The 9,625-nt window shown below is 41.7% G+C and overlaps 1 protein-coding gene across 1 annotated transcript in view; it reads left to right on the forward strand.

Moving 5' to 3' along the window:
• CSMD1 (CUB and Sushi multiple domains 1) overlaps nucleotides 1-9,625 on the forward strand; it is a 1,810,668-nt gene that overhangs the window by 1,476,748 nt on the left and 324,295 nt on the right. The gene's annotated exons all lie outside the window — the stretch shown is intronic.

A 9,625-nucleotide genomic window follows, 5' to 3' on the forward strand; every position in this document is an offset into this window, starting at 1 on the left:
GTGGCTGCATCACAGAAAACACATCTGGATCAGCTTGTGGTTTATTAAATCTCTCATTACGTTTCCAACCCTAGTAACTGCTTCCTAGTTTCCCTCCAACTATATGCAGTAATATAGAGTAGTTCTTGATTTATAAATACTAGATCCTATTTTCTCATAGTTGTCCAAATACTATCCAGAAGGACATCTGTGCACACTGGAATTTCAGGCACCTGGACTCAGAACTGAGGAGAGGGCATTGCGCTGTCTCTGAATTCTGACGTCTCCTTTGTGTTTCACACCACAGCTGGGAACCCCCACATACTCATCTTCCCACACAGAGGAGGCTTGTCTCAGGGAGCCCCTCCTGGCTCCCGCGTGGATGTCCTCACTCCGTGAGCTCTGGGGCGTCCAGGGAGCTTTAGGTCACGTTACCCCCCTCCTCCCTCCCTAAATCACTGCTGGAGAGCCTGACTCTGTCCATCCACTTATAGGTGGACATCCACTTACAGGGACAGTTTCGATTATATAGTAGCACAAATATTCTAAAAATAGGAGAGAGAAATATTGGACACGATCGGTATTCAGTCTGAGGCATAATCAATTTGACAGGAGTAATTATCTTTTCTGCCTGTTTCACCTTTTTGTTTCTATCTACAAAACCACGGACACTCGGCCTCTGCGAGTCTTGTTTGCAAGATTGTCGGTTTCCAGCCACAACATACAGTCAGATGGGAAAAGATATTTTTAAAAGAGAATTGAAGGTGCTGATGGCTACCTAGTCAAAACATTATTAACTGCACCTAAAACTCTTAGATTTTAACATAATAAATTACGTGTAAGAAATCTCAAGCTCCCATGATGTGATTGAATACCTGAATCAAGTGTGCATTTCTAAAGGATGTTTTGGAAATGACAAACGATTACAAAATATTTTAGCAAATTATTAAGGCTTAAAACTGTGTAAAGACTCTTTCAACTATTTTCAAAAGACTTTTGTAATTGCCTCTTGCTAGCTAATTGCATTACTTAAAAAAATTACCATTTAAATATTTCAGTATCATAATTAATGTGCGTACTGGGGTGGAATAGAAAATGTCAACAGAGAGTGAAAAACACCCAAAAATTTGTAGAAATGGGTAAAAAGTACACATATATCCTTGGCATACTCTCATGTACCTTCTAACTTTGCAATCCTGGAAATTCTGGGCCTTGGTAAATATTTCCCTCGATCCTTCATAAATTCAAAACTGAGTCTCCAGGTCTTACAGTGATTTTTTGAAGCTTCACACAGGGAGTGGTAGAGTTGGGAACCAAACCTATCATCTAACTGTTGATAATTTATTTTTTTCCTTATATATTTTTCCCTTATGTATTTTTATTTTTTTTATTAATTCAAATATACATAGATCATGAATACATTTATGCATATGTGGGGTAGAATGTACGTATTGACTGTGGTACCCACACAAAGGCATTGCCAAAGAACAAAGGCCAGCTACCTACGGGTCACATTAGAACAAATGTTTCAGTGAATAGTCGTGTATGAAGCAACTGATTTCCTGATTAACAGGTTAGATTAAAATTAAAGTTAAGGGTGGTGCCTGTGGCTCAAAGGAGTTCAGCGCTGGTGCCATATGCCAGAGATGGCTGGTTCAAACCCAGCCCAGGCCAAAAACTGCAAAAAATAAATAAATAAATAAATAAATAACAGTTAAGTTTACCTGCATTACAAAACACTGCTTTTTATTAGACATTAGTGCACTTTCCTTCATACCAGATTATATTCTTCAGATCTGTAGTGTGTCAAACGGAGCCATGACCCCCAGCTCTGCAGAGTAAGGACAATGAAAATCCATTTTTTATCCTTATCTGCGTCTCCCACAGATGTATGGTCTGTAGTATAAGAAACTTAGATCGGATCATTGTTATTTAAATTGTTTTCTGTCAGGCACTAAGAATCCGCAGAGCGGTCCCAGGCAATAAAAAGCGAGAGTTTCACCTCATTCAGCATAAGCGTTTCGTGTTGCTTTCTCCTGGACATTGTAAGCCTCTTCAAATGTCAGGAGAGATTATACTGACAATGCATTACTGCGTTTTTGAAATATCTCAACAAATATTTTAACAGAAAAGAAGTTCTAGAATTTTTTTAAATCCTACTTTGATTTCAGAAGTCTTTTTGACATACATTGCACTTTTTATAGTTTCACAAGAAGGGTCACAGAATAATCAGTCTTAAGAAACTGTTTACTGCAGGACCTAGGAGAGAATTTGGGAATGAGATAAGCTCTGTGCCTTGTCTATGTTTGTCCGTGATCATTTAAATGGAGTGAAAGCCTCTGCCACAATCTGTCTTGCTACCCGGAGACACAGTTAAAGAGCCACAGTTGGCCGAGTGTCTCTGGGCAGCCTTAGCAGAGCCCTTTTCTGATGGATCAGTGAAGGGATGTGTATTACCTGGGAACGGATTATTTAATTCTGTTTTGAGACAGAGAAGGCAGATGTCATGGTTCATACAAATAAATGACTTATGACCATCACATCATGAAACATCAGCTATACAAAGGTGACTATCATTTTTATATAGAAATTAAATGTGATTATATTTTCTGTGAGGGGATGATTTTGTAGATGCCAAGGTTCATGGTCCTGAATCACAATAACCGTGTGTTTAACCCTTAGTATATCATTGTGCTTCACGCATACTATGTTACATCTTTACATGAGTTTGTACTCTTACCTCAAACAAATGGTAGCTCCTTGAGGATGACGTGTATGTCTTACACCTTAAGAGACACATACAATCAAAGGGTGCCAAAAATGTACACACGTTTTAAGAAAGTGAAAAACTGATTAAGTCACTTTTGACTCATGCAATTATAAGAGGTGCTCAGACATGACTTGTATTCATCTGTTTTTATTGGTAGATATTGAGCACTACAATTTTAATATAGTTTGTGCAGTATTTTCCTTTATTAAAATGTGTACACATTTTTGGCACCCTCTGTGATAATATGTGTGTATTTGTGGCAAATAAAATTTCCCAGAGAAATAAAAGATCCTGGGAACCGGGATGATCATGGAAAGCTCAAGCACCTCCCCCCTCTTGCTGCGTGATGCCTTTTGCCTCACTGGTCAAGGTTAGGATTAAATACTGTGATACGGCCACCCTAGTGGTCTGACTCCCTAACCTGATTGCTCTTTCTGCATCCTGAAATCCCAGAGCATTTTGTCTCTACCTCTTTTATTTTCACCAATAGCATGTGAAGTTCTCAAAAGGAGGATTCTTAACTTGGTCACTTTTGTGTCACCTACATAGCCACTTAATAAATGAGAATTGAGGGAGTTGACCTATCATTAGCAGTTGATCAGAATCAAAGGGGACATTCTGGGAGAGGGGAAGCTAGCGGAGAAGCTGGCAGTGAATCTGTATACAGGTAAACATGACCTCTGAGTCCTTGAGGTGATGGACACAGCAGTCTAAGTAGGAGGCAGAACACATGTTCGAGAACAGGAAAACAAAACGAGCCATGTGGGCCCTGGAGCTTGTGGGCCTGGAGAAGCCAGGCAGGGCACTTAGCAGGCCTGGCAGCCCAGCCGACTGTGGTGGGCATCAGAATCTCACAGAAGTCCCAGGCATGAACATGGGCAAACTGCCTACAGTACGGATGTCAGGACTCAGGTCAAACCATCCTTTCTAGGCCAAAATCCCTCCACAAGTGACTGTAGAACACAGTAGCCAGACAACTTACCACACCTGCACTGACACATCATGAACTCGAGCAGAAACAGTCATTGTCACGTGTAAATTGAACAATCAGATTGAATGTTCTGCAGGTAAAAGTAAAAAAGAAAGAACACGTTTGTCTCAGGGGAACAGGGCGTGGTCAGCAGTCTTGGAAGGACAGACAGATAGACCTAAGAGGAGGAAGCTTTGCAACAAACACCTAGGATGTGTCTGGGCAAAGAAGAAAATAGACCCTGAGCCTGAGGCCACCGGGAGGCCAGTGCTGTCACGGAGGTGAAGTGACAAGGCTGATGCCCTACTCAGTGAAACCCCAGTGCTGACAGTATATGTTAGGACAAATTAATGTTCTATCATATTGGAACATATATACATAATTATAATTCACACAAAATTATCATTTTATATTTGGCAATGTTTCCTATATACTTTTAATCAATCAAATAAGTTTACTTTGTTTTTCTCAGGTGCAGAACCTGCCAGTTTCGACTCATGTGGCCAGTGCCACAACTACTATTCTGTGGGCATCAAGCCCTAAATTTAGAGTTTTGGTTTTGGAAGGTTTGTCAAATATCAAAGGCTTAAAACATTTGTTTGAACAAAATTACAAGCTAAAAGATTTTAGAGGAAATACATAGTTAACTGAATTACATGTAAATTTTTTCACAAAATCTTTTTATGAGATTTATTTAACCTGTACAGATAATCTACAAACATTTCAAAGCTTCTTTAACTTTTGTCTTGCTTTTCAGCCTTTTAAATAACTATTCTGTTTCAGGATAAATTTATCACACAATATTTTTTTTCCTTATACAATGCTATTTTTCTTTCTGTCTAATTTCTCTTACTCCCTAAAATTTACTTCTTACAAAACAGGATTACAGTTAACCATTTACTCGCTAAATTGATAATTAGAAAGTTTGAAAGGCAAGAATTTTTCTTTGATAAAGACTTAGTTTTTTAGGCAACTAAATTATTACATTTTACAAATGAGACATTTGTGAAATATAACATTAATACAGGATTTTCTCAATCAGAGCAGATAGGAAATCTTTATTTTTCAGGCTCAGGTAAGCTCAGAAATCAGATTTTTGTTTCTAGGTACAAACACATTATAGTCTATATTTTTTGAGTCTTAGTAGTGTTATGAATAAAGCAGTTCCAAACATTTTGGAAGGCTTCACTCTGAGTAGGGAGTACATACCCTAATTTTCTCTTAGATAAAAACTGCAAAGACTTAATAACCTTGCCTAAGGTGTGAGGCTGTATTCATTCATTTGTTAGAATACACATTCAGTTTGTAAAGGTATGTTTCCATTTATCAATTTCTGGAAATTTTTTGGAGGAGGCAGGACAGGGGCACCCTGCCTAGACTGAAGATTTTTGTTTCATTTCTACATTATTCTGCCCAAATTGGTCTGGGTATTGTTCACAGACGAGAATCAGGGCTGTTTTAGCTAAGGGCTGTAACAAGAAAGTAATAGCCAAATCCTGCAAACTAGAGGCAGTGAGGGGGAAAGCCAGGCAAAGGAGTGGGCAAGTTTGAAAGGGATCAAAACTCTCCTTACTATGCCTGAAATTTAGCCAGTCGTCACTGCCATTGCCAGCGGCAGCCCTGTTGCCGGCATAAGCGAGAATGAAGGCTTAATAGGAAATGTGATTGGATGACGAAATAAATGTACTAACAAGCTAACAGGGTGGGGATTCTGGACACACCGGGGGATAATATTATTATACCCAATTACTTTCTCTTGACTGATGGCAACTAAGAGTACTACAATGAGGCAGATGTTAATCATGAGAATTCTGAAAGGAAAGACTAAGTAACAACACTTGATAGTGGGAGAACAGAAGGGACAAGTTGCTGGGGTTTTAATTAGAGCTTGGTGGGGACAGAAGTATGAACAAGGTCATATGTTCCCTGGTGGACTAGTGGGGGGGGGCAGTGCTACTGAGCCCAATACCAGTAATAAAGATGAAAAGACTAATGGCTGCCAGGAAGTAAATAAGGCAGTTTCAGAAGGAGGAAAGTCTTGAAGGGTTGCTTGAAAGTAAAGATCTGCAATCCACCCACAAATGTTTTCAAGACTGTTTTAGGCCGAGGCCACTCTTCCAATAAACACTGAACAAATGATGTAAAATGACAAAACAGACAAGGGCCTGACATAAATAATGCCTCATAGTCCACATTTACTCTCACACTCTTGTATTCTTAGAATCAAAACCAGAACACATTTTTATACACTTTTAACAGGCCTATGAGTGATCTAACACCCTGGGGGTCGGTTGGACCCCTGCTTTTATTTTAATGGTGTTTCTGGTGTTGGGTGTTGACCTACATTTCTGGGAGTCTCTGACAGGTGAGTAGGGCTGAAGCTCCCACCGGTTGGTTTGTTCGACTGACACATGTGTCTGAGAGTTTCTGACAAGCTAATGTCCCGGCAACCCAGGGTCTCTGACCTTCCCTTGGAGGTTCTTAAGGGCCCTACATAAATTACAACAAATGAATTTAACAAATAGTTACATATTTTTACAATAACTTATAACATAAGCATAACAAAAATACCATTAATAGTTAATTAATGTTTTGCAGACACCAGTCAAAAATTGATGTTAAAGTGGCTTGCCTCCGGAGGTGGGTTCACAGGTGAATTTAAGAGCCAAGCAGAATAATGCTCAGAAGGAAAACGGCTGTTCTTTTAAGAAATAAAGAGAACTCTCTCTTTTTTTTTAGTTCCAAATGAGTAATTGACCTTGGGTCTCCTGCTGAGAGCTGGCACCTTATCTCAAAGCTATTTGTAACATAGCAACCACAGTTTTTAGCAGGTATTTGCACTACGTGTTAAATGAAATGAAGAAGTACAAAAGGGCCATGTAGAAACCAGTCAACACAGCACGCTGCCAAACAGACCAAGATTCTGGAGCAAAACTATACAGTAAGAGTTTGATTCCCACCTGGAAAGTGATGCTGAAGGCAGGGGGTGAGTAATTTAATCAGATAATTTGGCCGGATGAGGCAGGGGACAGAGTCAGTCTTTTATCAGGGGCCTAGAGATTCTCAGCGGCTGCCCGGCCACAACCAGTGGCCATAGCCTGGGTTAAAATAAATTGCACAATTACAGGTTGACAGTGCACCAGGAAGTAAGTGGAAAGGACAGAAAACAAACGGAATTCAACAGACAGAAATTAGTCAGGTGTGGAGCCGTGCCTGACCCCCTCTCAGATGCCTTTCCAGCCACGGGGCCATGAAATCACATTTAACTCTTTCACTCATTCACTCATATAAAACTCAGAACATATAAAAGACACACAAACCAGAACCAGTACAGTTGACTGCAAAAACCAAGACAACCCAATAAAAGACTGCAATTACCAGAACAGGACTATTCTGCAAATCCGAACAGTCTAAAAGACTGCTAATACAAGAACAGTTTAATAAGGGGCTAAAAACATAACAACACAGAAACAATCAGCCTAAACCTATAGCAGAGAGACAGGGGGATGTCTCCACTCTACCTTGGGAACAGGCGTGTCAGGCTGCATCCAGCCTAGCCTATTGTTCCCCCAGATTCTCTAGAGACCAGAAAAGAACAGAACACATTTACTGAATTGGAAAATTTAGGAACCTGTGCCCAAAATCCACACGCCTGAGAGCTCCTGAGGCAGAGGGGGCAGCGTCCCTCTGAGGCCTTCCCCTAGAGCTGTCGGCTGGCCGTGGGCTCAAATGAGGGGGAGAAGGTACAATGAACCTCACTGGGGCCTCCAAAATGTTGTACCCCTGCAACCTGAAAGCAACCTGCAACCTCACTTAAGTGCAATCAATCAGAAATTTATCTGCGCAGGGGACTGTCTTGAGGGATAGTTCCATCCCAGTAGTGGGCAAGTTGACTTATATAATTTTTGAGCAAGCATTCTGCAGAAGTGAGACATGGCTGGTTAGCTCAGGGTGCTGAGGTTACAGCTTGGGTAGTCAGGGGTACAGTTTAAGTAAGGATGATTACAGTTTAGGTTATGGATACAGTTTAAGTAATAATGGTTACAGTTTAGGTTATGGATACAGTTTAAGTAACAATGGTTACAGTTTAGGTAGGCAGGCTCCCACCATTGTTCATCCATTGGGAACTTGGGAGGGTTTTCTGAGGGGGGAAAGGAGGAGGTAGGCGGCCTGGGAAATTGCCCAGAGTAGGGGGTGGGTTGGGCCATTCCCAGAGTCAACTCTTGGGGGAGGGAGGTGAACCCACTTCAGTAGGGAATGTGGACTGACTCCACCAATTATTTCAAATTATGGAATTGGTACTCTGGCATTGCATGAAAGTCACATGAGCCCTGCCAGGAGATGAATCTAGTTTGATTGACTGATGGTGCCAAGCATCTGATCCAATAAAATCACCCAGTGGTGACTTTAGAACGGCAGCCCTGCTGATTTTCCCTGGGCAGCCTCTCCCCTGGCTCTTACAAGTCTTCTTTTTTGTTTGTTTTGTAGTTTTACAGTAAAGACCACAGAGTAGAAGACCCACAGGCATGGGGATCACAAAAATGTAGAAACAGAGCCTTAGATGAAGATCTGGTGGGAATAGACAGGGAGAACATATGGGTTCAAAAGATCCACTGTATGCACAGGACAGAACTTCTGCTCTGCCACAGGGCAACTTCTTGCCAATTATTTTTAAAGGGGGAAAGAGTCCTCAGTCTGGAAAGTGACGGTCCTCAGGACACACCCTGCGGGCCGCACTGGATGGCACTGAGAAGCGATGAACTGCACACTAGACTCAAGGGCCAGGCCTCACCTCTGTGTGCAGGTAATGCTCGATGACAGTGACTGATTTGGAGACAGGAAGTTTGGGGAATTCACATGTCTTCCCCTTCATCCTGCCCCACAACCAATTTCTGTCTCCTGAATTTGCATTCTTCAGGATCCTAAAATTGTTCATCTTGTCCAAATCCCAAATACACTATCCTTTTATCATACTTAGCTGCATTTTGATTTGAAAAATTGTTGTCATTTTGTTTATAAATTAGCTCGTGGTCTAGGGACCTCTTGTACAGACAGTGGCTGCTTTGCCAGGTTGTACCCAGTGCTCGACACTAGCTAACCTACTGTGTGATGTGTTGGAATGTGCGAACAGGTGCTGTGGGTGTGCAGGAGGGAAGGGCACAAGGTGGCTCGGCCCCTGGCCCTACTGTCCAGGGCCTCATCTGTCTCGTGGGTGGTTTTATATCCTCCAGTGTAATACAGGGTCCTCAGTGTGTGTATGGGGTGGGGGGTGGATGGTCCTCTCATTTTGTATTCACATTTACTTTTGGACACAATTCCTACTTGTCCTTAAGTATCATAGATTATGTAGCTTGGGAAATAAAAAGAGCTGCCAAAGTAGCAAGATGGGGAGATGCAGAGTGCAGATGTGCATAGGAGATCCTCAGGGCAAACCCACCTTCCACCACCTGCCAGAGAGCTCCCAGCTGGGGGGGATTGGCACAAGTTTCAACAAGGGTAGAAGAAATATCATAAACATTTATAGTTTGGGTTGGCGACTGAGACTCTTAAAGAGACATGCTTGTTTGATGACAGATCCTTATGCACTGAACACTCCACTTTCAGGCTAATTACACTCCAGTGTGTGGCCAGTAACTGACCCCCACACAGAACACCTGGTCTGGCAGGTGGACACTGGTCTTTCTTTGACTTATGTTGACACAGGGAACCCTGGGCTGTAGGTTGCCTCTCCAGGTGCAGATACGGTGGGCAATCCAACCGCTGCATCTGCAGTGAACATGATACTGGGGAAAGAGTATCATGTTCTACCCACTAAGAACTTACTCTTGTTCTTGACACCATCTTCCGCTACCCACTAAGAACTTACTCTTGTTCTTGACACCATCTTCCACTACCCACTAAGAACT

The sequence above is a fragment of the Otolemur garnettii genome, unplaced genomic scaffold (assembly GCF_000181295.1).
Source record: "Otolemur garnettii isolate 467f Iridium unplaced genomic scaffold, OtoGar3 scaffold00114, whole genome shotgun sequence".
Lineage (NCBI taxonomy): Eukaryota > Metazoa > Chordata > Mammalia > Primates > Galagidae > Otolemur > Otolemur garnettii.